The 25,311-nt window shown below is 43.6% G+C and overlaps 1 pseudogene; it reads right to left on the bottom strand.

Moving 5' to 3' along the window:
- Positions 1–25,311, bottom strand: part of LOC122644597 — a 97,694-nt pseudogene that overhangs the window by 66,899 nt on the left and 5,484 nt on the right.

The raw sequence follows: 25,311 nt of genomic DNA, 5'->3' as shown, positions 1-25,311 counted from the left end.
ATATCTGAGATTTTTTGCTCCAATACAGCCCTTTTCTATTGGGGGTCTATTCCAGAATTTTTTTGGATATTTTTTGGTTGTTTGCTGCTTCATTGAAGATTGGTTACCTGCTGCAATGACTGGTTCAGATTCTTCTTCGGCCTCTTCTGGCATTGATGGCCAGCCCCGGACTGATTTTCTTCCCCTTGCTGCCCCAATCAAACTTGATGGTTCCAACTACCTGAAGTGGTCTCGGTCTACCTATTTGACAGTAGCTGGCCGTGGCCTCACTGGCCATCTTCTTGGGACAACAACTAAACCAGTGGAAGAGGGTTCTCAGCTCAACAAATGGTTATCGAATGATGCGATGGTGATGTCCTACTTGATCCATTCTATGCAAGGGGATATCTCAGACAATTTTCTTCTACTGGACACTGCCCATACTATCTGGAATGGTGCCAAAGAGACTTATGGTCGCACGGGGAATGATGCACAAGTCTATGAGATTAGAAAGAAGGCTAATGCCACTGCCCAACAGGAGCTCTCTGTCTCCAAATACTATGCTGCCCTCAAGAACATGTGGCAGCAATTGGATCATTACTCCGACTATCAGCCCTCTCATCTGCATCGATCGGCTGCCTATCGCAAACACGTTGTCAAAATACGTGTCTATGATTTTTTGGCTGGACTAAATATGGAGTTTGATCCTATTCGGGTGCAAGTACCTGGGCAGTCCCCTTTTCCATCCCTAGAACAGGCCTTTGCCTTGGTTCATGATGAGGAATCTCGTCGGGCTGCTATGCTGCATTCCTCTACTGTTGATCGCTCCGCCTTGCAAGTTGCTTCCAGTACTCCTTCTCTAACCACTATTGATGGTGGTCCTGCTGTCCCTAAAGGTCCTGTCAAGTGTGAACACTGCAACAGGCTCTATCATACTAAGGCTCAATGCTGGAAGCTCCATGGGAAGCCTGCTGATTTTGAGGAAAAGAAAGCCCGTGGGAAGTTTAAGCCCAAGGCTCATATGGCTGATTCTCCTACTCCTGCTGCTGCTGCCCCTTCATCTGACATTGGGCTTACTCAGGATGAGCTCCTAGCTTTCCGTCGCATGCTACAGGCCTCTTCCGTTGCCTCCACTACGGCATCTACACCTGCTGCCCCTCCTGGTTCTAATTTTGCCTCGGTACTCGGTATCATGATATAGATTCGTGTGCATCGGCTGTATCCGATCCTTGGATTATAGATTCCGGTGCCACTTACCACATGTTTTTCTTTTCCTCCCATGTATTTCATCTTTATTCTCCATCTTAAACTTCTTAGATCTGAGATCTACAAACCGACTTTTTCCCTTCTCATTGTGTCATACAGGATCTGGAGACGGGGCGTACGATTGGGGGTGGTAAGATGCAGGGTGGTCTCTACTTACTTGACCCGGGTCAGCCTTCTACTTTGCATTCGGCTTCCTCTACAGCTCATCATTTACAGTCCACCTCGTCCCCTGACCTTCATCTCTGGCACTGCCGACTTGGTCATCCATCCCTTAGTACTTTGTCTCTTTTGTTTCCAAGCTTGATTAAGCATTGTAATAGGAATGAGTTTTTATGTGAGGCTTGTGTTTTGGCCAAACAGACTCGTTCCAGTTATTCTTCATTAAATAAAAGAAGTGAGTTTCCTTTTGCTTTGGTTCATTCTGATGTATGGGGCCCTGCCCGTTGTACTTCCCTTTCTGGTCATCGATGGTTTGTCTCATTTATTGATTGTTATACTCGTGCCACTTGGGTGTACATGATGAGCCATAAAAGTGAGGTCTTCCGCTGTTTTCAGTTATTTCATCGTATGGTTCAGACCCAATTCAATGCCACCTTGCGCATTTTACGTAGTGATAATGGCAGAGAGTACATGGAGGGTCAGTTCCAACTTTATTTGGCTGCACATGGTATTGTCCATCAGACCAGCTGTGTTGACACACTTGCCCAGAATGGGGTTGCTGAAAGGAAAAATAGACATCTCCTTGAGGTAGCCCGGGCCATTATGTTTGCACGGCAGGTTCCTTCTCACTACTGGGGTGATGCCATTCTTACCGCTGCTTATCTCATCAACCGTGTGCCTACCCGTGTCCTTGATGGTCGTTCCCCCGTTGATCTCCTCCAGGGTTCCTCCTCTTTTGTGGTTCCCCCTAAAGTTTTTGGTTGTGTTGGCTATGTCCACAATCATCATCCTCATGGGAAATTTGCTCCATGGAGCATTCGGTGTATTTTTCTGGGCTATTCTGCGACCCAGAAAGGATACAAGTGTTACCATCCACCTTCTCGTCGTACTTTTGTCTCCACGGATATTGTCTTCCATGAGTCCTTGTCATATTATTCCCAGACACCTCTTCAAGGGGAGCAGGATCAGGGTTTTGAAGATGTGTCTGCTATTCTTCCGGCTTCTATTCAGGGGGAGCGTAGACCAGTCAGTCAAATCCCTGTTGATAAGGTATATACCCGGGAGCGCACAAGACAAGTTGAGACTACCACCACCACCATACCACCTCCACAATCGTCTGCACTTGATCCAGATCCAGACCCTACTACATCATCTGGTAAGGATCCTTCCCTTAACTTACCTAACGCTGTTCGTAAAGGCGTTAGGTCATGCACCCAACACCCCATCTCCAATGTTGTTTCTTATGATGTTTTATCTCCTTCCTATCGTGCATTTGTTTCTTCTCTTTCCTCTGTTTCTATTCCTCAGAAATGGCAGGAGACGATTGCAGATCCAAAATGGAAAGCAGCCATGATGGAAGAAATGACGGCCTTACTTAAAAATGAGACATGGGAGCTAGTTGTTCTTCCTTCGGGTAAGAAACCAGTCGGGTGCAAATGGGTATTTGTTGTCAAGCAGAAGCCAGATGGAACAGTGGATAGATATAAAGCCAGGCTTGTGGCTAGAGGCTTCACTCAGACTTATGGGATCGACTACCAGGACACATTTGCCCCTGTTGCAAAGTTGAACACTGTCCTGGTCTTACTGTCTTGTGCTGTCAACTTTGGCTGGGACCTACAGCAGTTGGATATAAAAAATGCATTTCTTCATGGGGAGTTAGAAGAGGAGGTTTATATGGATGTTCCTTCTGGTTTTTCCTCTGACAAGACCCATGGGAAAGTTTGTATGCTCAAAAGGGCACTCTATGGGTTGAAGCAGTCTCCACGGGCATGGTTTGGTAGGTTTCATAAAGCCATGGTCTCCTGTGGATACAAACAGAGTCATGCTGATCACACTCTGTTCATCAAGCGAAAGGGAGAAAAGGTCACTCTTCTCATAGTTTATGTTGATGACATAGTTGTGGCTGTAATGATACTGAGATGAAGTTTCTCACCTGAAGGCTTTCTTGGGGCGGGAATTTGACATAAAAGATCTAGGACAGCTAAGATATTTTCTTGGGATTGAAGTTGCCCGTTCTCCAAAAGGCATCTTTCTCTCCCAGAGAAAGTATGTTCTAGATTTACTATCAAAGACTGGTTTGCTTGGTTGTCATCCTTGTGACACTCCCTTGGAAGCTACTACCCGTCTGCAAGAGAAGGATGGTGAACCTGTTGATAAGGGTAGATATCAACGATTGGTGGGCAAGCTAATTTATCTCTCCCACACCAGACCAGATATTACCATTGCTGTGAGTCTTGTGAGCCAGTTCATGTATGATCCTTATTCCACTCACATGGCTGTTGTTCTTCGTATTCTCCATTACTTGAAGTCAGCTCCAAGAAAGGGGATCCTTTTGTCTCCTCATGACCATCTTCGCATTGAGGCTTACACGAGATCTTGCATCGGGTGGTAACCCCGACAGAAATCTACCTCCGGCTATTGTACTTTTGTTGGAGGAAATCTAGTCACATGGCGGAGTAAAAAGCAAAATTTTGTGGCAAGATCTAGTGCTGAAGCTGAATTCCGTGCTATGGCCCAGGGCATATGTGAGTTACTATGGCGTCAGAGTTTACTCCTTGATATTCGTGGTTCTGTTCATCTTCCAATGATGTTGTACTGTGACAATAAAGCAGGAATTAGCATTGCCCACAATCCAGTGCAGCATGACCGTACCAAACATGTGGAGATTGACAGACACTTCATCAAGGAGAAGTTAGAGAGTGGGCCGATTTGTATTCCTTTTGTGAAGTCTGGAAATCAACTGGCTGATGTGTTCACCAAAGGGTTGAGTGGGAAGTTGTTTTATCCTAGTCTAGTCAAGTTGGGCATGTGTGATATCTATGCCCCAACTTGAGGGGGAGTGTTAAGATGTGTTACCCGATATTATAAGGGTATTTTGGGTTTTTTATTTATACTTTATTTATGTACTTTTGAACAAGGGTAGGATTATAATTTGGGCTGTGACACTATTCACGTGAACAGTATCGTGAACAGTGTCGTGAATAGTATCATGAACAGTGTTTCCCTTTGTAATCTCTTTTATTATTATTATTATAAATTGAGAGCTTGACTGATCTCATTGATCATTCAAGCCATTCACGAAATTCCTGTTTTGTTAACAATAGCAAACCAAAACCAAACCAAAACCAAATATTATTAAAACTTCTGGAGACTACGCTCCTTCCAACCTTATTTTTATAAAGGATCTATCCGCTATTTATAAGCATTTGCGGACTTAACAGATTCTGAAATCCAAACATGATAAAGCAAACAGTACAGACTCGAAAGCAAATAGTACAGACTCAAAAGTCTTAAAGCAAACAGTACAGACTCGAAAGCAAATAGTAGAGACTCAAAAGTCTTAAAGCAAACAGTACATACTCGAAAGTAAATAGTACAGACTCAAAAATCTTAAAGCAAACAGTACAATAAGACAAGAAGACATCGCACTCCTAAGCTGAGTAGGACAACTGCTGGGACTAATCCGAGTCAGAGGAGATTAGTCGGTCCTAAAGATAAGCATCAACTGCATGCTCCGCATGGTGCATCATAATATGGTGGATGACAGGATGATGGAGATGGGTGGAATTGACATCCCAAGCTGTGTGAGTGGTATTGATGAGGATGGGAGGTATAGTGGCGGGGTCTACCTAGTTTTCGGTGCACATAGTATGCATGAACCGGTGCCAACTTTCTCTAGTAGCATCTGTGTCATTACGATGAGGGAAGAGGTCAACATCAGAGGTGCCAATAATGGAGAAGAAAGGGCTATAGGCAATCAGGTGATGATCTAGGACAGGAGGGGTCACAAAAGCAGGGCGGATATGATCTACTGGTCGATGGAAAAGGATTGAGACATAGAACTGGTTATGGGGTAAACGGGATAGGAGATCAATCCAGTGGGAGATAGTTGCAAATAGTCTAAGGAATCTGGCAAAATGAGATGGGACTGCCAGACGGAAACGTATGTTTGTTCTGGCTGGGGCATGGAAAATGGTAGAGGTCTGCCGGAGGTAGTGGAGAAGGGCATGAACAGAGAAATTCATGGCTATCTTATGAACAACCAAAAGGTGCCAGAAGAAGACTACAAATTCTTTTTCAAAGCTAAAAAAGTGGGTGATTGTGAATGGGGTAAGGTAAGGGTAGTCTGGGTAACAGACTTGCCAATTATAGGTAAGACCTTATGGACTAAGACTGCAAGGAGGGACTGGTAAGTCTGAGTGTTGTAAGTGACCATGGCTCTTCCAGAAATATCAAAGTAAATTTCAGGGGGAAGAGTGGGCAAGAGAGCCGTAAGGTCTGATGTAGGAGGCGGTTGAGAAGGGCCGGGGTCATGGGAATTTGACCTAGAGGATGAAGGTCTGGATGATGGCCAAAGGGGCATACATAAAACAGGGATGGAGGTGTGGATAGGAACCTTGGTTCGTGAGAGGAAATCTGCCAGAATATTCTCCTTTCCTTTAATGTGCTTAACTTTGAAAGACCATTGATAAAACCAATCTGCCCATCTTAGGAGCTGAGGTTCAGGAAGAACCTTTTGCTTGAACTGGAGCATACGAGGAAAAGAAGACATATCCATTTCTACTTGGAATGTGTGCCCGATAAGATAAAATTGGAACTCTTCGATACCTCGTTGGAATGCCAAAATTTCTTTAAAAGTGGAGTGATAATGTTGTTCAACAGGCTTAAATTGGGAACTTCAATATCCGCAAACTTTGCGAGTTCCATTGGGAAGTTCTTCAAGTAAAACTGCAGCCCATTGGTCATCACTAAAATCAGTCTGTAAGATCCGTAGACCGTCAGACGGAATCCGAAGAGAAGGGAGCTGTTGAGCAATGTGTTTGAGGGTCTGAACAGCTTGGGTGTGTTCCTGTGACCATGGAGGAGGATTTTTCTTGAGGAGTTTGTTCAGGGATCCAGTGAACTGAGTTTGCCAAGGGATGAACTCAGCCATATAGTTGATGATGCCGAGGAACTGTTGTAACTGAGAAACAATGAATGGTCCATCAGAGAACTGCAGAAGGGATTTACCAATGTGGGGCTGAAGTTCATATTTGCCTTGGGTAATGACGACGCCAAGGAAATCAATGCTGGCCTATTTCCATTTTCTTTACAGAGAGCATGATTCCATGCTGGATGGTGAGATCATTAAACTGTGAGAGAAGTTGCTGGTGCTCTTCTTCTGTCTTGGAGAAGAGAAGGATATCATCAATGTAGATGAAGGTTTGCTTCTGGATTGGGGCATAAATGTTCATCATTGCTTTCTGAAAGAGTGATGGAGCAACCTTGAGACCAAAAGGCATAACATTCCACTGGAAGTGAGATCCAGGAATACAAAATCCGGTTTTGGGGCGATCCTCTGGATGAATGCCTAGCTGCCAAAATCCTGCCTTAAGATCAAATTTGCTGAAGATTCTAGCATGTGCTAGCTGTAGCATGAGAGCTGATCTTGTAGGAAGAGGGAATTTATCATCAGCTAAGAATGCATTGAGAAGCTGGTAATTGATGACAAGTCTGAGTTTTCCTCGGGTTTGTTCAGCACGCTTATTGACATAGAAAGCTTCACATGCCCATGGGGATGAAGTTGGTGCAATAAGGCTTTGGGCTTGGAGAAGACTGACCTCTTCTTGGGCAAGTGCAAGATGTTCTGGATTCATCCCTGCATGACTGGCTTTGGTGGGATTAGCATCTTCATTTTTCTTGAAAGGAAGCTTGATGAAGAACTGGGGATTCTGCCATAATGGATGGTCACACTTAGTAAGGAACTCAGTGTGAGAATCAGCACAGCATTGGGAGATCAACTGTTGTTTGATATCTACAAAAGGAACAGTTAGAAAAAGATTGGGGACAGTGGTCCAGGGGAGGAAATGTTTTTTATATGTTAGACCTCGGGCACTCCATTGGAGAGATGGAAATTTAGAGAGGAGGTCGAATCCAATAAGAGCATCACGGCCAGGGAGGGAAGATCCTAAAACATGATGGTGAACTGTCAAGGTGGGGAAGATCTTGAAGGTAACAGGAGATTTGGAAATAAGGCCCACAGCAAAAGTTTTACCATCTACAGCAGTAAAATATTGCTTATGGGATCTCCAACAACTGGGGGGTAACACATGTGGGGCTAGAATGGTCATGGTAGCTCCTGTGTCAAAGTATCCTATGATCTTGACTGGTCGGTCCCAAGTTGAAGGGGCTATGTACAGTGGGGCTAATGGAAGGACTCTGGTTGCTGGAAAGGCCAGAAGGGGTGTGAAAGGAGGGGAGAGTGGGTAGACGGGGTCCAATCCGTCGGACTCAGAGGTAAAATCGGATCCATCATCCGAAAAATATTCTTCTTCCACAGCAAACAGGAGATCCGGGGAGAATTCATCATCGATGGAGTAGAGAGACTCCACATCTGCATCTCTGTCATCTGAAGCATTATACTGGGTGAGCATATGCATAAGTTTAGCCTTTTTCTGTTTATCTGGGCAGTTCTTCGCAAAGTGGCCTAATTTGCCACAAGAGAAACATCTGTCTGTGGTCTTGCCACGAAACTTTTTTCTGTTAAAATATTTGAATCGTCTGCCTTTTTGTGGCCTGGTGGATGGTCGAGGGTGCTTGTGATGGTAGGAATGAGATTTGTTGATCTTGTGCCTAGAATGATGGGATTTCTTCTTTATAGGACAAGTGCAGTGCTGGTCTTTGCATTCGATTTTCAGAAAGGAGGTATCACAGGTATCCCTTAATTTTTCAGTGGTCTTCTCCCATGTTTTGAAAAATTGCTGTTGGTCACACAGTCTCTGGAGGGCTGTCTGGATTTCCTGGTAGAGGCAACCAAGAGAAATCTAGTGCAATTGAAATCCCTGATTGTGGAGATTCTTGAATGCATCTTTTCCCAAAGGTTCTGGGAAAGAGTTGAGGAATACTTGCTTCATATTGACATCATCCATTCCGCCAAGAATATAAAAGCGATCCATCATCCGAGTGAAATGTCTTTCAAGGTATGATTTTTTGAACGAACAACATTTCATCTGGAAGTATTCTTCTCTGGCCTTGACTCTGTTGCTTTCAAGAGGGCCAATGAATTCGTTATATAGTTGAAGAACAAAGTCATCAACACTAGGCTGGACCCATTGTAATTGACGGTTTGGACCTAAGGACATGTACCATTCTCGGAGGGTACCACGAGTGCAGGCTAAGAACTTTGTAATGGCCGCCCGTGGGGTCATGCCTGCTTGAAGGAGTTCAGCAGTAAGCCAAGCATGAAATTCTGAAATCTTTTGAGGCCACCTGTGTAACGGGGCGCCATCAAAAGTGAACAATTGCTTTGGATCCTGGTTCTGGTAGGGATGGGAACCTGGGACGGGTATCTGCGGGGCTGGAGGATGGTTTTCATCTTCTTCAGAGAGAACTTCAGTAGGTTGAGTAGGATCATCTTTGTCCTGCTAATCACCATGCTGTGAGACAAAAATGGGGGGCAAATCATAATCGGAATCAAAAGACTCAGATACGACTGCACTGGGTTCATCTGGTGCCTGGATGGAAAGAACAGGGATCTTTGGTGGAAAAGAGGTGGTGTAGAGCTGCTTTAAGAAGGTGCTCAAAGAATTCTGGTGTTCAGCAGGGAGTAATGGGGAACAAGCAGGTGGGATGGATGGTGATTTGGTTGCGGGAACATAGGGTACAAAAGCCGGAGGAGATGGTCTAGGGTGAATTGGTTGGAAAGTGGGTTGGGAATAAGATTGATATGGTTGGTATGACACTGGTGATCCTTGGGGTAGGGAAGAAGGTTGAGGTTGAGATCCTGATCTTGAGGATGATGATCTTGATGTCTTTCGCTGGCCTAGTCGTCTCTGTTCCTGTTGAAGTTCCTTAAACATTTCTGTCGGGAAACTGTGGTTCCTCGGAGAAGCAGCATACTCAATGACAGGAGGAAATCTGGATAATAATCTTGAGACAGCTGTAAGGGGGCCTACGCCCAACTGAGCTGGTCTTCAAGTCTCCTCTTTTCTCTTTCTCTTGCAGAGATGAGACTGGATGCATAAGCTATATCCTTTACTGTTGTGGCTATATGCATCAGTTCCTGGTGTAATGCTTCAATCTTGCCTTTCAAATAAGCAACATCTAGTTCTTGTTTCTGGAGAGCCAGAGAAGTGTGATCTTGGGATGCTGCAATCTTCTTGAGGTATTGGTTCTGGACTATTGCATTTTCTGCTTGCCAGTTAAGCTGAGCTTCAACCGGGGAATTGCTAAGCTTATGTCCATGTTGATCAACTGTGTTAGGTGGAGTAATCTTCCACCTGTGTTTACGCTGGTTTTGGTCCTCGTAATCAACAACAGGAGGGAAATTTGTGCTGATGGAGGCTGAGCCTGAGCCTCCTCCACTTCCTAGCATATAGCAAGGAATTGCTGGAGCCGTTGGGGCTAGTGGAGTTGGAGGATCCGGGGGTGAGCAGCGCGAGGCCGGGGCTGGCAATGCTAGAGGAACCTTTGGAGAACAGCATCCTAATGAGCACAGTTTACTAGAACCATACTCAACAATAAACTGATATCTGCCAGGGTCATTGCCAAGAGGGCCAACATTCAGGCATCCATTTTGGTAATGGAGCCACAATGGATCTACAGTTTTCTTTTTGGGCTTAGGGCGACGACGGGGAGTGTCATCTTCATTATCTAGATGGCAGCAGTCTGGGCAGTCACAGATATCGAACCATTTGTGTCCGGTCGAGCTTTGAAATCTATAAACAGGATTGCCTTATGCATCCAAAGCGTCGATGGGAACACCAGCAAGGCGATCAGGGAGTTCTATAGAGAACAAGGGGAGCATCAGACCCATGTCTGTCGGTTTGGGGAAGCTGACTTGTGTGCGACCACCTTCAAGTCGTTTGTAAGTGGGATATGTGGATTGGAGGAGAGGAACAGTGTCCTCTTCATGAGTAGACTCGTATGCTGTGATCCATGAGTCAGGAATCAGACGAACAAGATCTGATCGACTCATCTGCCGGGGAACGTGGGTCACAGTCGGTATCCACTCAGAATCAATTTGTAGGAACAAGGCAGAATCATTGCTGGAGTGGCCAGTATGTAGATCAAATGCATGATTCAGCAGGCGATAGCAGATCTGGTAGTGCAAGGTTGCAACAATGGAAGAGGCAACCTGTGGTGCTCCATTGATATGGATCAAAAACTTCAAGGCTGTGGGGAGATTGGGAACTTTCAGGGAGATGTTGTAGTTTGGGTACAATGTGTAGAAGACTGTGCCATCGTTCAGAGTGGTCTGGACATTTGTGATTGTAGCATGTTGGTACAGCTTGAATCTGGTATCTAGAAGATCCAGTTTCATAATCAACGGCAGGTCTCTGCGTCCATGTAAGGTGAGGGTCATCTTGACAGCACCTAAATGGAGATGAGTGTAACCCAAATTCAACCATTGGCGGATAAGATCCGGAGGGAACTCAATCGAAAAATATTGTTCTTTACCTGAAGCATCAACCTGGTTTTGGGAGAAAGGAGAAGCCTGGACATATTCTTTTAAGCCAGGGGATTTCTTAAGGGAAAGAAGAGTCCGTACCTTCTTGGTGAAGGACAAAGAATCTTTAGGGAAAACATCATATATGTTGAGAATAGGAAAATTGGTCGGGTGAATCTGATGGTCAGCAGGGGTATAGCTGAGTTCATACAGGTAATCAACCTTGGATGCATGGGATTGGGGAAAAGTAACAGAGGAAGAGTTGGAAGCAGTCATTCGTGAAGACGAAGTACGAGGTGGGTCAAGAGCCATAGATTGCATGAAGGGTTTCACTTACTTAAAAAGGATGCACACTCTGTCCGAATGGTGAAACAATGAGTTATAAAAACAACTACTTTGTCTGTCAAAATCTGAATAGAAGTACACAGAAGGTATTCCTAGCAAATAACAGGGATTAAAACGGCCATCATGCCTGAATCCCACACCGTGCTCAAGGACTCTTATCTGAGTACAAATACTCTGAAATGTGCAGACACTTAGACTTAGCCGGTTCTGATAGAGAAGATCTGTTAAAACAGCGACTCCAGAGCATAATTAGGCCAAGCCAAAGGAAGATGAACTCATAAGTACCACCATCCAAAAGAGGAGCAGAGCCTCCCCAAGCAAGTGAAAAAGGGGACTTAGAACATCGCTTTGATACCAAATGTGGGGTGGAAAGAGCAAATGATGATAGAAATGTGGTAGAAGAGGAGTAATAGCAAACCAAAACCAAACCAAATCACGGGTTTGGAGAAAAATCCTATATCTCAGACCTTTACCCATGGAGGCTATTTTATGCAAGATAGATGATGGGGCTTCCACTAAAGTTTGGATAGACCATTGGCATCCGTTGGGAATCCTCCTTCCTACTATTGGTTACAGAGAGATACACAGATTGAGTCTTCACAAGCACTATTTAGTTTCGGACATCATTGACCAGAATGGTTGGATCCCCCTCCCTCTCTTATCAGATATTTGGAATGCTCTCCCCTCCATCTCTAGCAGGCGGACAGAAGTAGGAGATATAGTCAGCTGGATTCCATCTTCTTCAGGAATATTTAGTGCTAAGTCTGCCTGTGATCTCATCAGATCAAGGGGGACAACTTCGCCTTGGAGAAAGATTGTTTGGTTTAAAGGCCACACCCCTCACCCTCGGCATAGCTTTTGTGTGTGGCGAGCTCTCTCCAACTGTCTTCCTACACAATCTTTCCTTCTCCACCGGCACATCCAAGTAGATCCTACTTGCTGCCTTTGTCAAAATGCCCCGGAAGACATCGATCACCTATTCTTTGAATACCCATTCTCCTCTTCAGTTTGGGCAGGAGTATTATACCATTGCTGGCCTAGAAGACGAAGAATTCTCCCATTCAATAGAGAGTGGTTATGGGTCGATATGTTTTTTTGCAGGAAATACTATATGTGATTTAATTGGAAAACTTGCTTTTGGTGCATCTATCTCTTCGATTTGGATGGAGCGCAATATAAGAAGATGGACCTCCAACTCAAGACCTCTTCATCAAATTTGGGAGTCCATCTTTTTTGATGTCATCAGTAAAGTTCCTAGGACCTCTCCTAGTTGCATTCCCACCCCAAGGAGCAGGCATATCCCTTCTCTCCCCCCCCCCTTTAAGGTTTCTCTCTTGTATATAGTATTGTTTTCTTTCCCCTACCCCCCCCCCCCTCAGGAGCCCCCTTGTTTCTTTCCCTTTTTGTAATGAATATATTATTCACCCCAAAAAAAATTTTCCATTCAACTTTAGTAGGTCTAGGTTGGAGAGTAAGAAGATGGTGAGGAGCAATAGGGTGAATCAGATCACCACTCCTAGTAGCAACGGATGTGCTAGAACACTCCATTGAAGAACCAACAATAAATGTACTAAGGTTGAAAGAACTAGGTACTCACAAAAGAATGCCAAGAGCCTAGTGGCAGAAAGATTCCAAACACACAACAGCTAAATAATGGCTAAAGAAGCGTAGACAAACCAACCGAGGCAAGGGGCAGAAGGCCCCTAGAGCAGCGGCAGGGTAGAGGAAAGGTCCCTGGGAGCAACGGCAAGGGGCATAGTGCCTAGAGAGCAGCGGCAGGGGCGGAAGGCCCCTAGTAGCAACAACAGGGGGCGGAAAGCCCTAAGGAATAGTGGCGGGTAGCAGAAAGGACCCTGGTAGCAGTGATAGGGGACGGAAAGGCCCCTAGGAGCAATGGCAGGGCCAAAAAGGCCCTGAGAACAACGGCAGGGGGAGGAAGACCCCAAGTGTGATCCCGGCCCCTGTAAGAAGCGCTAGTGAGAGGGAGCAAGTCCCTGGTAGGGGGAAAATTATCTCCTCTAGTTTTCTACCCGGCCCAATTACTCTAATAGGGCGTGGTGGACCCCACCCGGGCAGAGTGTTTGGGCAGGGGTAGGGTGGTAATTCCAATCCCCCCTTGTTAAAGGAACTGGGGAACTGGGCCGGGATACAAACTCGAGGTGATAAAGATCTCTGGTAGGGAAGAACAAAAGACCAGTGCCTTGGGAAGCGCAATGATAGCGATGGAGCAGCCATTGGAGCCGAAAGGAGGTGGCGGTGTAAGTGTCAACGGCGATCAATGGATGTTAGTGACCGTCACACATGGTATGACATGCATGGGCACATGTTTAGTCAAATCAACCATGTTTGACAGGAAGAGGCCGGAGCCTCGAGGTCGCTGGTAGTGCACTACTGGCCGCGGCAGTGAAAAGAAAAACCAAAAAAAATTAGTTAGGGTTTTAAGCTCGGATACCAAGTTGACAAGAGAGGAGAAAAGAATGATTTGGTTTGTCAAGAAGAAAGGGGCCACCACTTTATTTATTGTTGCAATATGGGCTCAACGGTATTTTTGTCATAGGGGTATTTCAATCCTTGTACCTATTCTAGAATATTCCTAAACTCATTATAAATAAAGTAGGGCTGCGATCATAATGACATAAGCCATTCTCTCATTCTCAACATGGTATCAGAGCTAGGATCTACATCGGGATCCTAACCCTGATGGAGAGTTGTCTCCCACCAAGGGACCTTATCCCTGCGATGGTTTAAATTGTTTTTTGTTGGGTTTAGTTGATTCCTTCTTTTAGGATCGCTACTAGTATTGATGATCTGTTGATTGAGTGCTTTTCCGACCAGCAACTATGACTAATTCTGAGATCTCCACTGCATCAATTGGATATAAAGGAACTGTAGAAAACCTAGGACCTGTAACCAGTAACTTGAGAGAGAAGAGCAGATGGAAGAAGAATTGATTGTAATGCTCGAGTTATTTAATTGATAGGTAAGCCCCACTATTTATAAAAGAGGGGAAAGTTACAAAGGGACTGAAATAGGCAATGTGGGACTAAAACCCACATAGCCGACTTAAACTTAACATAAGAATAAAATTACCCCAAAAGATGTTAGATTTTAGGTTGAAGAAGGAGAAGAGAGCAGCCACGGTTTTGGTGTTCAAGTGTCCTGTCTCTAACCTAGAGACTAACATGCTTATATTGAAAAGAATAGTAAATTACAACTAGGCCCTTGGCCTTATACAAATGACAAAAAATAAGAAAATAATACAAGGGGATATTTACACATATACCCCTGATACAATACAGCCCTTCATAACACTCCCCCTCAATCTGGGTGGTATATGTCATACATACCCAGCTTGTCTAACATAAAACTAAAGTGATTGAAGCAAGGTCCTTTGGTGAAGATATCAGCCACTTGTACATTCGTCATCACAAAGGGAGTACAAATAGCCCTAGAGTCGATTTTCTCCTTAATAAAGTGTCTGTCAACCTCAACATGCTTTGTCCTGTCATGTTGAACTGGGTTGTGAGCAATACTGATGGCTGCCTTGTTGTCGCAATATAGACTCATAGGTTCAGTTGTCTCAAACCCCAATTCTAGGACAAGCTTCTTCAACCACAAGACTTCACACACACCATGAGCCATGCCTCTAAACTCTGCTTCAGCACTTGACCTGGCTACCACTGGTTGTTTCTTACTCCTCCAGGTGACCAAATTGCCTCCAACAAAGGTACAGTATCCAGATGTGGATCTCCTTTCAGAGATAGACCCAGCCCAATCAGCATCTGTATATACTTCAATTCTCAAGTGACCATTCCTAGAGAAGAGAAGACCTTTTCCAGGGCATGACTTCAAATACCTGAGGATCCTATAAACTGCATCAAGATGTCCCATCTTGGGTAAATGCATAAACTGACTCACTACTCCAACAGCATAGGTGATGTCAGGTCGGGTGAGTGAGAGGTAGATAAGTTTACCTACTAGCCTCTGATACTTTTCAGCATCCACCAAAGGTTCACCACAATCTTCCCCTAGTTTGTGGTTTTGCTCAATAGGGGAGGAGATTGGTTTGCATCCTAAGTAGCCTGTCTCCTTAAGTAGATCAAGAAACAAAATTCCGTTGGCAAACATTGAACCCTTGCTTAGATCTTGAAACTTCAATCCCCAAAAAATACTTCAATAGACCAAGATCTTTGATCTCAAACTACCGAGCCAAATAAAACTTAAGCTTGGAGATTTCAGCTTCACTGTTTCCCGTGACCACAATGTCATCAACATAAACAATGAGAGTTGTAATAGTGCTGCCCTTCCTCTGTATAAACAATGTGTGGTCAGCTTGACTTTGAGTGTAGCCATTCTGTAGGAGGGCTTGTCTGAACCTCTCAAACCAAGCCTTAGGAGACTGTTTGAGTCCATAGAGAGCCTTCCTAAGTCGATACACTTTCCCATTATCACCAGGATGCTTGAACCCAGGAGGAGAGTACATATATACTTCTTCTTCTAGGTCACCATGAAAGAATGCATTCTTCACATCAAGTTGGTACAATGGCCAATCAAGATTTGCAGCCATTGAGAGAAGTACACGGATGGAGTTATGCTTGGCCACTGGAGCAAAGGTTCCCTGATAGTCAATGCCATACACCTGTGTATACCCCTTAGCGACAAGTCTTGCCTTATAGCTTTCCACAGTACCATCAGACTTGACTTGACTGTGAATACCCATCGGCACCCAACCGGGATTCTCCCTTTAGGGAGTTCAACAAGATCCCAAGTGTGATTCTTCTCAAGAGCCAACATCTCTGTGTTCATTCCTTCTCTCCATCTTGGATCTGCCATAGCCTCTGTTACATTCTTGGGAATAGAGATGGATGAGATAGCCACAGTAAAGGCTTTACCTGTAAGGGAGATAGAATCATAGGAAACAAACTTGGCAATAGGATTAGTGCATGCCCGAGTTCCCTTTCGGTGAGCAATAGGAAGATCTAAGTCTGAGAATGTAGAATTAGAGGAAGGTATACCTGTCTCAACTGATGAAGGCTCAAGATGAGGAGACGAAGAAGGATTTTTGCAGGTCTTCTTTATAGGAAGCCATGAAGGAGGATTTCTCCTATCCTTCATATACACCAATAACTCCCCCTGTTCTCTGTTTTCCTGGGCACTAGGAGGCTCCCCCTCAACAACAATATCCACAGAATTTTTCTTCCCTTTGTCAAGTTGGAAAGGAGAAATAGGAACAAGAGAGGAGAAAGGAAACGACACAAACTCGGGAACCTCTTCACCTTCAACACCACCACCACACTCCCCCTGAAGAGGGGACTGAAAATACGGAATGTTTTCAAAGAAATGAACATCCTTGGAGAGGAGCCACCGACGGGTAGGAGGATGATAGCATTTATACCCCTTTGAGGTGGAGGAATACCCAAGAAAGATGCACTTCAGGGCCTTAGGATCCAATTTAGTGCGGGCAGATTTGCTAATATGGACATAGCAAATACACCTAAACACCCTTGGAGGGAGAGAAAAAGAAGAGGACCTTGAAGGCAAGAGATCAAGAGGAACCTGGAAAGTCAAGACACTAGAAGGCATGTGATTAATAAGAAAGACAGCAGTGAGTAAAGCATCAGACCAAAAAGTTTTTGGAACATGCATGGTAAACCAAAGTGATCTAGCCACTTCAAGGAGATGGTGATTTTTTCTTTCAACCACCCCATTTTGTTGAGGGGTATCAACACAAGCCACCTGATGAATAATACCATGGTCAGAAAAAAAGGTTTCCAAACCACTATACATATACTCCCCACCTTTGTCTGAGCGGACAATTTGGATCCAAGTTTGAAATTGGGTATACACTAACTCATAAAAGTTTGTAAATGCAACATGGACATCACTCTTATGTTTCAAAAGAAAAACCCAAGTAACCCGAGAAAAGTCATCAATAAAAGAAACAAAGTAGCAGAAGCCACGCAAAGAAGAAACAGGGGAGGGCCCCCAAACATCAGTATGGATAAGATGAAAGGGTGAAGTAGATCTATTACCATTAGATGCATAAACTGTTTTACAACTTTTGGCAAATAGACAAGGTTCACAATGAAAAACATGCGAGAAGGAAAAAGTAAACAAATGTGGCAAATCGTTTCCCTCATAACAAAAAAGGAGGGGAGCCCCAGGCTTACGGTGCCATAGCCGCCGAGAATATCCTCCACGAGTACGCCGGCCTTCGCCACAAACATAGGATGAGCTTGCGAGCAGGGAAGTACCAGTCTCCAAAACATCAGCCATTGGCTTCCTGACCCGGCTGCCATCACCCTCTTCGTCACCAATCCCGAAAAAACAATGGGTAGGAAAGAAGGGAAGGTCTAATCATGTGTAAGGTAGGAAGTGGGACAAAAAGATGCTTATGTAGACCTATCCTATTTCCCAAAAAAACGTAGTTTTGTGGGGATCTGGCCTGTGGACACTGCGGTGCGGGGAAGAACGGTGGAGGGTCGGGGGTGGGGGGACTCCAATGAGCGATCCGGCAGCGTGTCCTCCTGGGGGTTTATCGGATTCAAATGGCCTTAGGCCCTTCTCCCTCGCCCGTGACCCGGGCTCCCTCGGGGGCTCGGAAAACCTAGTGCCCTTCTCCTGGCTAAGATGCCCTTCCTCCTGCCCCTTTCGGCCCCTGTCCGGTGAAAAGGGAGGGGGCCAACGTGGGGGGGGGGGGGGGGTCCCTTGAGTTCCTACTCTGTAGATATCCACACACCTCCTCCAATGAGGGAAGACTTGGGCCAAGGATTTGCACCCTAAGAGGCTCAAAATCAGCATTAAGACCTCCAAGAAGAAATAAGACCCTCTCTCTCTCAAACAAGCGTGCATGCACTTGACCTCATCGCAGGGCATAATCGAGATCTCTATAATGGTCATACTCTTCCCACAGGCCCACAACAAGGCTATAGTATTCGAGATACTTCTCTCACCTGGCGCAGGTGACAATCTGTTGAGAAGTTGGTACACCTTAGTAGAGTCCCCAACCCGATCAAAAATACGGGCCACACTATCCCAAATGTCCTTGGCAGTCTCCTTGCCCATAAATCTTCTTTCAATCTCAAGCTTCATGGAGAAAAGAAGCCAGGCCATCACCAGGGAATTCTCAGAGTCCCACTTGGGATACCCTTGCTCAGTTAGAAGAGGGGTCTGTATACTACCATTGATGTAACCCATCTTTCCCCTATACCGGAGAATCAATTTCATGGACCGGGACCAATCCAAATAGTTGTGGTTCTCAAGTTTGGCAATAGGGAGTTGGATATTGGGACTCTCAAAGGAGGAAGGAAGAAATGGGGCTGTTTGGGCTGTGTCTACAAGAGGCAGGGGTGTTGCAGCATCTTTGTCACCCATTTTGACCTTTAATCAAACACTTGATAGGCCCAAATAACAAATATCTCAACCACAACAACAGTCCCACAAATACAGCAATAGAAAACTAGGAAAAACAGAGATAAATAGCCTGAAAATAGGCCTTTAAATCCCTAAAAACTGATCAAACAACCACGGAGTAAGGATGAATATTGTTCCTTACCAAAAACGATCCAAATAGACCAAAGAAACTGGTCAAACAAGAACCTATTGAAGCAACAAGAGCCAAAAAACCACTGCAGCTGGCGGAAAACAGAGGCAGAACAGCCTGGCCGAGATTCCCTTCTACTCCTTTGGTGCTTCCAAGATATGTGGGAGGACACAATGAGAAGAAACAAGACCTCCACACAAAACAAGAGCACTTGGTTGCTCAGTATTTGGACTGCAGACAAGAGAGTAACAGGTCTGAGAAGGTATGCTATTTTCCTTCACAGAGACTGTTCTTCACCTTCCAAACAATCTTCGATCACCTTCAAACTCCAGGAGCAAATAGCTCTGATACCATGTTAGATTTTAGGTTGAAGAAGGAGAAGAGAAGAAAGCAACCACGGTTTTGGTGTTCAAGTGTTCTGTCTTTAACCTAGAGACTAACATGCTTATATTGAAAACAATAGTAAATTACACCTAGGCCCTTGGCCTTATACAAATGATAAAAAATAAATAAATAATACAAGGGGATATTTACACATATACCCCTGATACAATACAGCCATTCTTAATAAAAGGACCAGAATACTCCCACGGTATTCTGGATTACATATTCCAACACTCCCCCTCAAGCTGGATTATACAAATAAGTAAAGAAAGAAGATCCAGCTTGAACTAAAGAAAAAAGAACTCCTAATCATGCTAACACTCCCCCTCAAATTGGCGCATATAAAGTACTAATGCTCAACTTGAACAAAATGGGAAAAAACTAAATTATAGAAGAATCCAGCTTGACAGATGAACGTAGCTCCCAAATAAACCTTCAAGATCTTGAAATAATTGATCTTCAAAACCTGGACAGACATGATCAGCAAACTGGGACTGGAATGTCTTCCAAAAAAGGTAGCTTTCAACGATCTTCAATAGCTATCCAATGATGAATCTCAGATTATCATAGTGACATAGAATCTTGAAGTTAAATAACTAGAAGCGTAGCACGAAAACAAATCAATCGAAGAAAAAAAGCTGTATCAACCCAATCGAAAGTCCTCGAATGGGCAACAACCAAATATCTTTAATAATACTCTTCAATACTTCAATCTCCCCCTTATGGCAAACTCAACCCAATAACGAAGGATACCCAATGGCAGCAATGGTGGAGAAAACTGTTCTTCTATGTTTTGCACCAATGTTCCTGCAAGTTCTGCGTTCTGCAATGTCTGCACGTGTATTATACATAATCCCCCCTCACGTGTAGTAGTACACGTGGACAAATAACGGAGATGATGTAAGAGATAGTGCAAAAGTATAAATTTCCAGAATTCTCTAAAGGTGCAATGGGTATGAAAAAAGGAAGCAATGGCAAGTTAGAGTATACCATAAACTTCCAAAGGGGTTATGGGTAAATGCCAAATGTATGGGATATGAAGGGAATTAGAATTATTGAAATGGATTGGAGTTGGAAAAAGAATGGCATAGCTCTAATTTGGTTGAAATCCATTTTTAAATACAAACCAAGCTAAAGGGCAAACTGGTAATAAACCAGATTTTTCAAGGGTCAATTGGGTAGTCAAATAGGGGAATGTATTAAAAAGTAATGGCAGTTCCATAAATAACCAGAATTTTGCAAGTGGTTTTTGGTAAACAAAAAGCAATGGGATGCAATAGGTAAAATAATGGCCATGGAAAGTGGCAATCTTGTAAATAATGTAAATTTAAAAACCTATTACGAAAATTGTAACAAAACAAGGATATAATGGGTATTAAATTCAAGAGGGAGTTTTGGAATTGAAACAATTAAATTGGGGTAAACAAAGTAACACCAAAAAAAGAAGGGGGTTTTGTGTGAATAAGACAATAGGTCCTTACTTGCAAATTGACAAACTTCCTTCTTCAACCTTCGACAAAATTAGAAAACCAGAAAAGAACGGTAAACTCAAGGCTGTTCTAATCCTTCAAATTCCCTCTCTGGTTGTCCATTCGAAATGCAACTTTGGGAGAGAGATCGCTAGTGAAACCCCTCTTGATTCCAACTAGCATTAGACCAGATCAACAAGCCCTAACTTCAAGAAAAATTCTGCAACCAGAACCTGGCGGACAAGTTAAGAACCAGTTCTAAATCTGAGTTGTAACTCACCACCTATGAACCGATTGGAAGCAGGGATCCAAGAGATAAATCGCCCTAAGAAAGAGAACCTGTGACTTGAATCTTAGGACCAATCGATCTGTATTAATAATCTGGTGAAGCTCTCGCTGAATTTGAAGTACCACCCAGAAAGAAGAACTCAGAAACCAGTATTATAATGGGGAGACAAGAAACGATCTCCACAAACTGAAGACAAAACTTCAAATCTGAACAACCACGATCGATGAACTAAGAACTAGCAGCACCGTCTCCAACCTCCAGCGTGAATCAGAGGCGGAAAACAGGGAATCTAACAAAAGTAGAACCTCCAGCGACAAAAGTAGGCCGTAAAAGATGACCTGACTTGTAGAAATCGATCTTCAAGAGGGAAGAATCTATTCTTGATAAGGCAGAATAATATTAAAAAAACTTGCTTTTAATCTCCCCAAAAGGGAAGAATCGATCTTCAATGTAGAGGGAAGAATCGATCTTCAAAACAGGGAGCACTTGTAACAAATCGAATCAGCAACTCAATGTATGAAACCCTAGTTCTTCTTCTTCTTCGATGAACTAGGGTTTCTTTCAAAAAACTAGAAACCCTAAACGACTCTGAAAATGACAACCTTGGAGAGAATCAATCACTGGTTGCCCAGCTCTGATACCATGTAGAAAACCTAGGACCTGTAACCAGTAACTTGAGAGAGAAGAGAAGATGGAAGAAGAATTGATTGTAATGCTCGAGTTATTTAATTGATAGGTAAGCCCCTCTATTTATAATAGAGGGGAAAGTTACAAAGGGACTGAAATAGGCGATGTGGGACTAAAACCCACATAGCCGACTTACACTTGATGACAAAAGAATAAAATTACCCCAAAAGGACCAGAATACTCCCACGGTATTCTGGATTACATATTCCAACAGGAACAAATCAGCGTGAATTCCTTCCATTCCTTGTCAACTCCATTAAACTAAATGGGAGCAATTATTTGATGTGGTTGCGGTCTTTCAGGGTACTTCACAGGGACATCTGTTATGCCTACTGATGCTGGTCCTGCCCAAGATAAATGGATGACATCCAATTTTCTCGTGACGTCCTATGTCATCAACTCCATGGATCCTAAAACTGCTAGTGGCTATCTCTTTCTTGATACTGCTACCAAAATATAGAAGACAGCAGGGGACACCTACTCCCAAGTCAGTAATGCTGCCCAATACTATAAGCTCTGTCAGAAAATACATGCTACAAAGCAACAAGAGTTGTCTCTTTCCCAATATTACTCTAAGCTGTGTAGCATGTGGCAACAGTTGGGCTTTTATGGGCCCTTCACTGCTATTTGTGATGTTGATGCTACTGCCTTCAAGAAGTGGGAAGAAGGTCTTCATGCTTTTTATTTTCTTGCGGGCTGAATATTGAGTACAATCAGATTCAGCCTCATGTCATGAACCGTGATCCATTCCTGACTCTTGAACAGGCATATGCTATGGGGCAATCAGAGGAAAGCCGTTGTACTGCAATGGTTCACCTAGTCACCCAGGACCGTTCTGCTCTCTTCACAAGCCCACAGCATCCATCCTGTGGGGCTCTCTCTCGTGGTACTGGTGATCGTTCCACTCCTGATCATCCACCGGTGCAGTGTGATTTTTGTGGCAAAGAACAACATACTAAAGACAAATGTTGGAAGTTACATGGGCGTCCCACTGATACCCGGGGACGTGGACAGGGTTGTTCATCTACATCCAGAGCTCACCAGCCTTCATCTGAGGACAACATAGCAGACCAGTGATGCAGATTTATCACCAAATTGGGCTTCTTTGCTTAGGAATAAGTCTAGGGTTGGGTTGTATACATGTTAGGCCTTTGATCCCATGGGTTTTTAATGTAATAAGCCACTTTTATGGGCCTAAACTATGGGTAATTAGGTTGCATACGGGATTAGTTATTTTAGTTCCATGCTTAGTTTTATTTTGGTGTCTTTGTTCATAAATTGAACCGGTTCAACCAATGGTTCAATTTAAGTGATTTTAGTAGTTTTCTTTTAAGTGTTTAGCGGGGTTGGATTAGGACTCTGTTTTGAGTCTATTTCAATTTCCTAGTCAGTTTAAGTTACCTAATAGGTTAAGGATTGGGTTAGGACTTTCCATTTTAATGTAGGAGTCTATTTTTGAGTCTTTTATATAAGGTTGTAACTTGTAAGGGGGGCAAGTATTGAACACGAATTTTGATATTAATGAAAGTTTTTGCTGCTCTTCTTCTACATTGAAGATTTTTGTCTTGCATTTGAATAAGGCTGGTGGGATCGGTGTTTGATCCGATTGACACCTTGCGGTGTGAAGCCCGGGTGGTTCTTTGGAAGCTCTCCTTCAAGTTCTTTGAAGATATCCTTCAATTTCAAAATCAAGACTCAAGAATTATTTATTATCCTCTAACCAACTGAGCTGCCCTTGCAACAACAGTAAGCTTGAATCATCCTATCAATACCCATTCTTCTCCTAATCCTCCAAACCACCCCAAAACCCTAATTTTCCCACCCATCTCCCAAAATTCTTAACAAACCATTCAGCTAACAACACCTTCACATAATAGGATCGAGTATTCTCCTGCCCAATTGGAATACTCGAACCAAGCTGTTTTCCCATTACCACCATTCAAACCACAACATACCACCTATTTCTGAAGATCATCCCATTACCCAAATTTTTCACAGACCAATCCAACCATCGAAAACACACCATATTGGAATCGAATTTCATTCCCTACACTAGGAATAATCGATCCAAACCCTAGCCCCAAATTTCATCAAAAAACCTATTTTTGACCTAGCCGATTTACTTGTTCATAACAGATCCTGGTTTACTGGCTCCTAGTTGGTCTTCTACCAATCTAGGACTACATTTACCAGCCTCTTTCCCAGGAGGAATTTCAGCATCTCCATCATCTCATGACTCGGCTGGACACCACTTCTTCATCAGCACCTTCTGCAGCCTCTGCTATATCCTTGCCAGGGATTTCTGCTCCATCTTCATCTACTGCATCAGGTATTTCCTTAGGTGGCCAATGTGCCTCGGTAATGTCCACCTCTTGGATAATTGACTCGGGAGCCACTAAACACATGACAAATTCTCCTTCTCAATCCTTTCAATACTTTCCATTGTCTGCTAACAGTAAAGTCCGTGTGGCTGATGGTTCCCTTTCCTCTATTTCTGGGAAGGGTACTATTAATTGCACTCCTTCTCTATCTCTTTCTTCGGTTCTACATGTCCCAAAATTTTCTACCAATTTACTGTCTATTAGTAGTCTGACTCGTGATTTGCATTGCAAAGTAACTTTCTTTCCTATACATTGTGTTTTCCAAGACTTGAGAACGGGTCGTACGACTGGCAGTGATAAGGTGGTTGGTGGTCTCTACATGCTGGACAGTCCTCTATCGGTCCCATCAGCTTTGGCTTCTCATTACAACTCATCTACTTCAGCCTTGTTCGAACTACATAGGTGGCATTGATGTTTAGGCCACCCCCCCTCTAGGAGTTTTTTATCTAAATTATTTCCCAGTTTAGTCAAAATTGTAAATAGTTTAGTTAAGATTATTTTGAACAATTTCTCTAATGCAAATGTAATTAAGCAGGATAGATACTTAATAGCTCCAGCCCATGATCTTGCAGTACATGCAAGACGAACAAAAACAACAGCTACTTTGGATGTTTTCCTTGTTTTGCTTAATTTAAGTTTCTGTTATGCATCGGAAAAAAACAAATTCTTATCTATCTATGTAATAAAGGTCAAATTAGGAAGAGTTACAGTTTCTATTTTCATTATTTCATAGAATTAGAGACTAATTTTTATTTAGGGAAAATTTCACGGACACCCCCTAAAAGTATCCAATATCTCATAAACTTACCAAACTTGGTCAAAATATCAACCTTCCCCCTGACGTTAAGCAGGGTTACCACCAAAGTTAAAATGTCGATTTTACCCTCTCAAGTTTCCTTAAAATTACTAAGATTCCATCATCTTCCATATTCTTCCCGTAGAAGAACTCAATCACCGTGGACGATCATCAGCTGCTCCAGCTCCAGCTCCAGCTCCGTCGAAAATCAAGTCCGGCGGTTTCTTCTCCGGCGACGTAGCGACAGGTATTTCTCCCCAAAGCTTCGGCAATTCCTCTCCGTCGCTTCTCCTCTCCATCGTATTCATCGTTCTTGTCCTCTCCATCGTGTCCGTGAAATATTCCCTTTAAATGATAACCTCTCCTTCCATCTTCTTCCCTCTTCTTCCTGATTCTGTCTTGCTTCAACAAGAATGGAAAGTATTTCTGATTTGCCGCGGTAAATCACCGGGAACATTTTGCCGTCAATATTAGAGCAAACAGTGAGAGAAAAATCAAAAAGGGGATCACGAAAATCCCAAAACCCAAGTAATACTTGATCAGCAAATTTCTGAAGATGGGGTATGTTGTAGTTGCAGAACTGCTT

This window comes from Telopea speciosissima, chromosome 11, assembly GCF_018873765.1.
Source record: "Telopea speciosissima isolate NSW1024214 ecotype Mountain lineage chromosome 11, Tspe_v1, whole genome shotgun sequence".
In the NCBI taxonomy this organism is placed as follows: Eukaryota; Viridiplantae; Streptophyta; class Magnoliopsida; order Proteales; family Proteaceae; genus Telopea; species Telopea speciosissima.
Note: the sequence above shows the minus strand (reverse complement) of the source record. Positions and strands in the feature narration are given on the sequence as shown.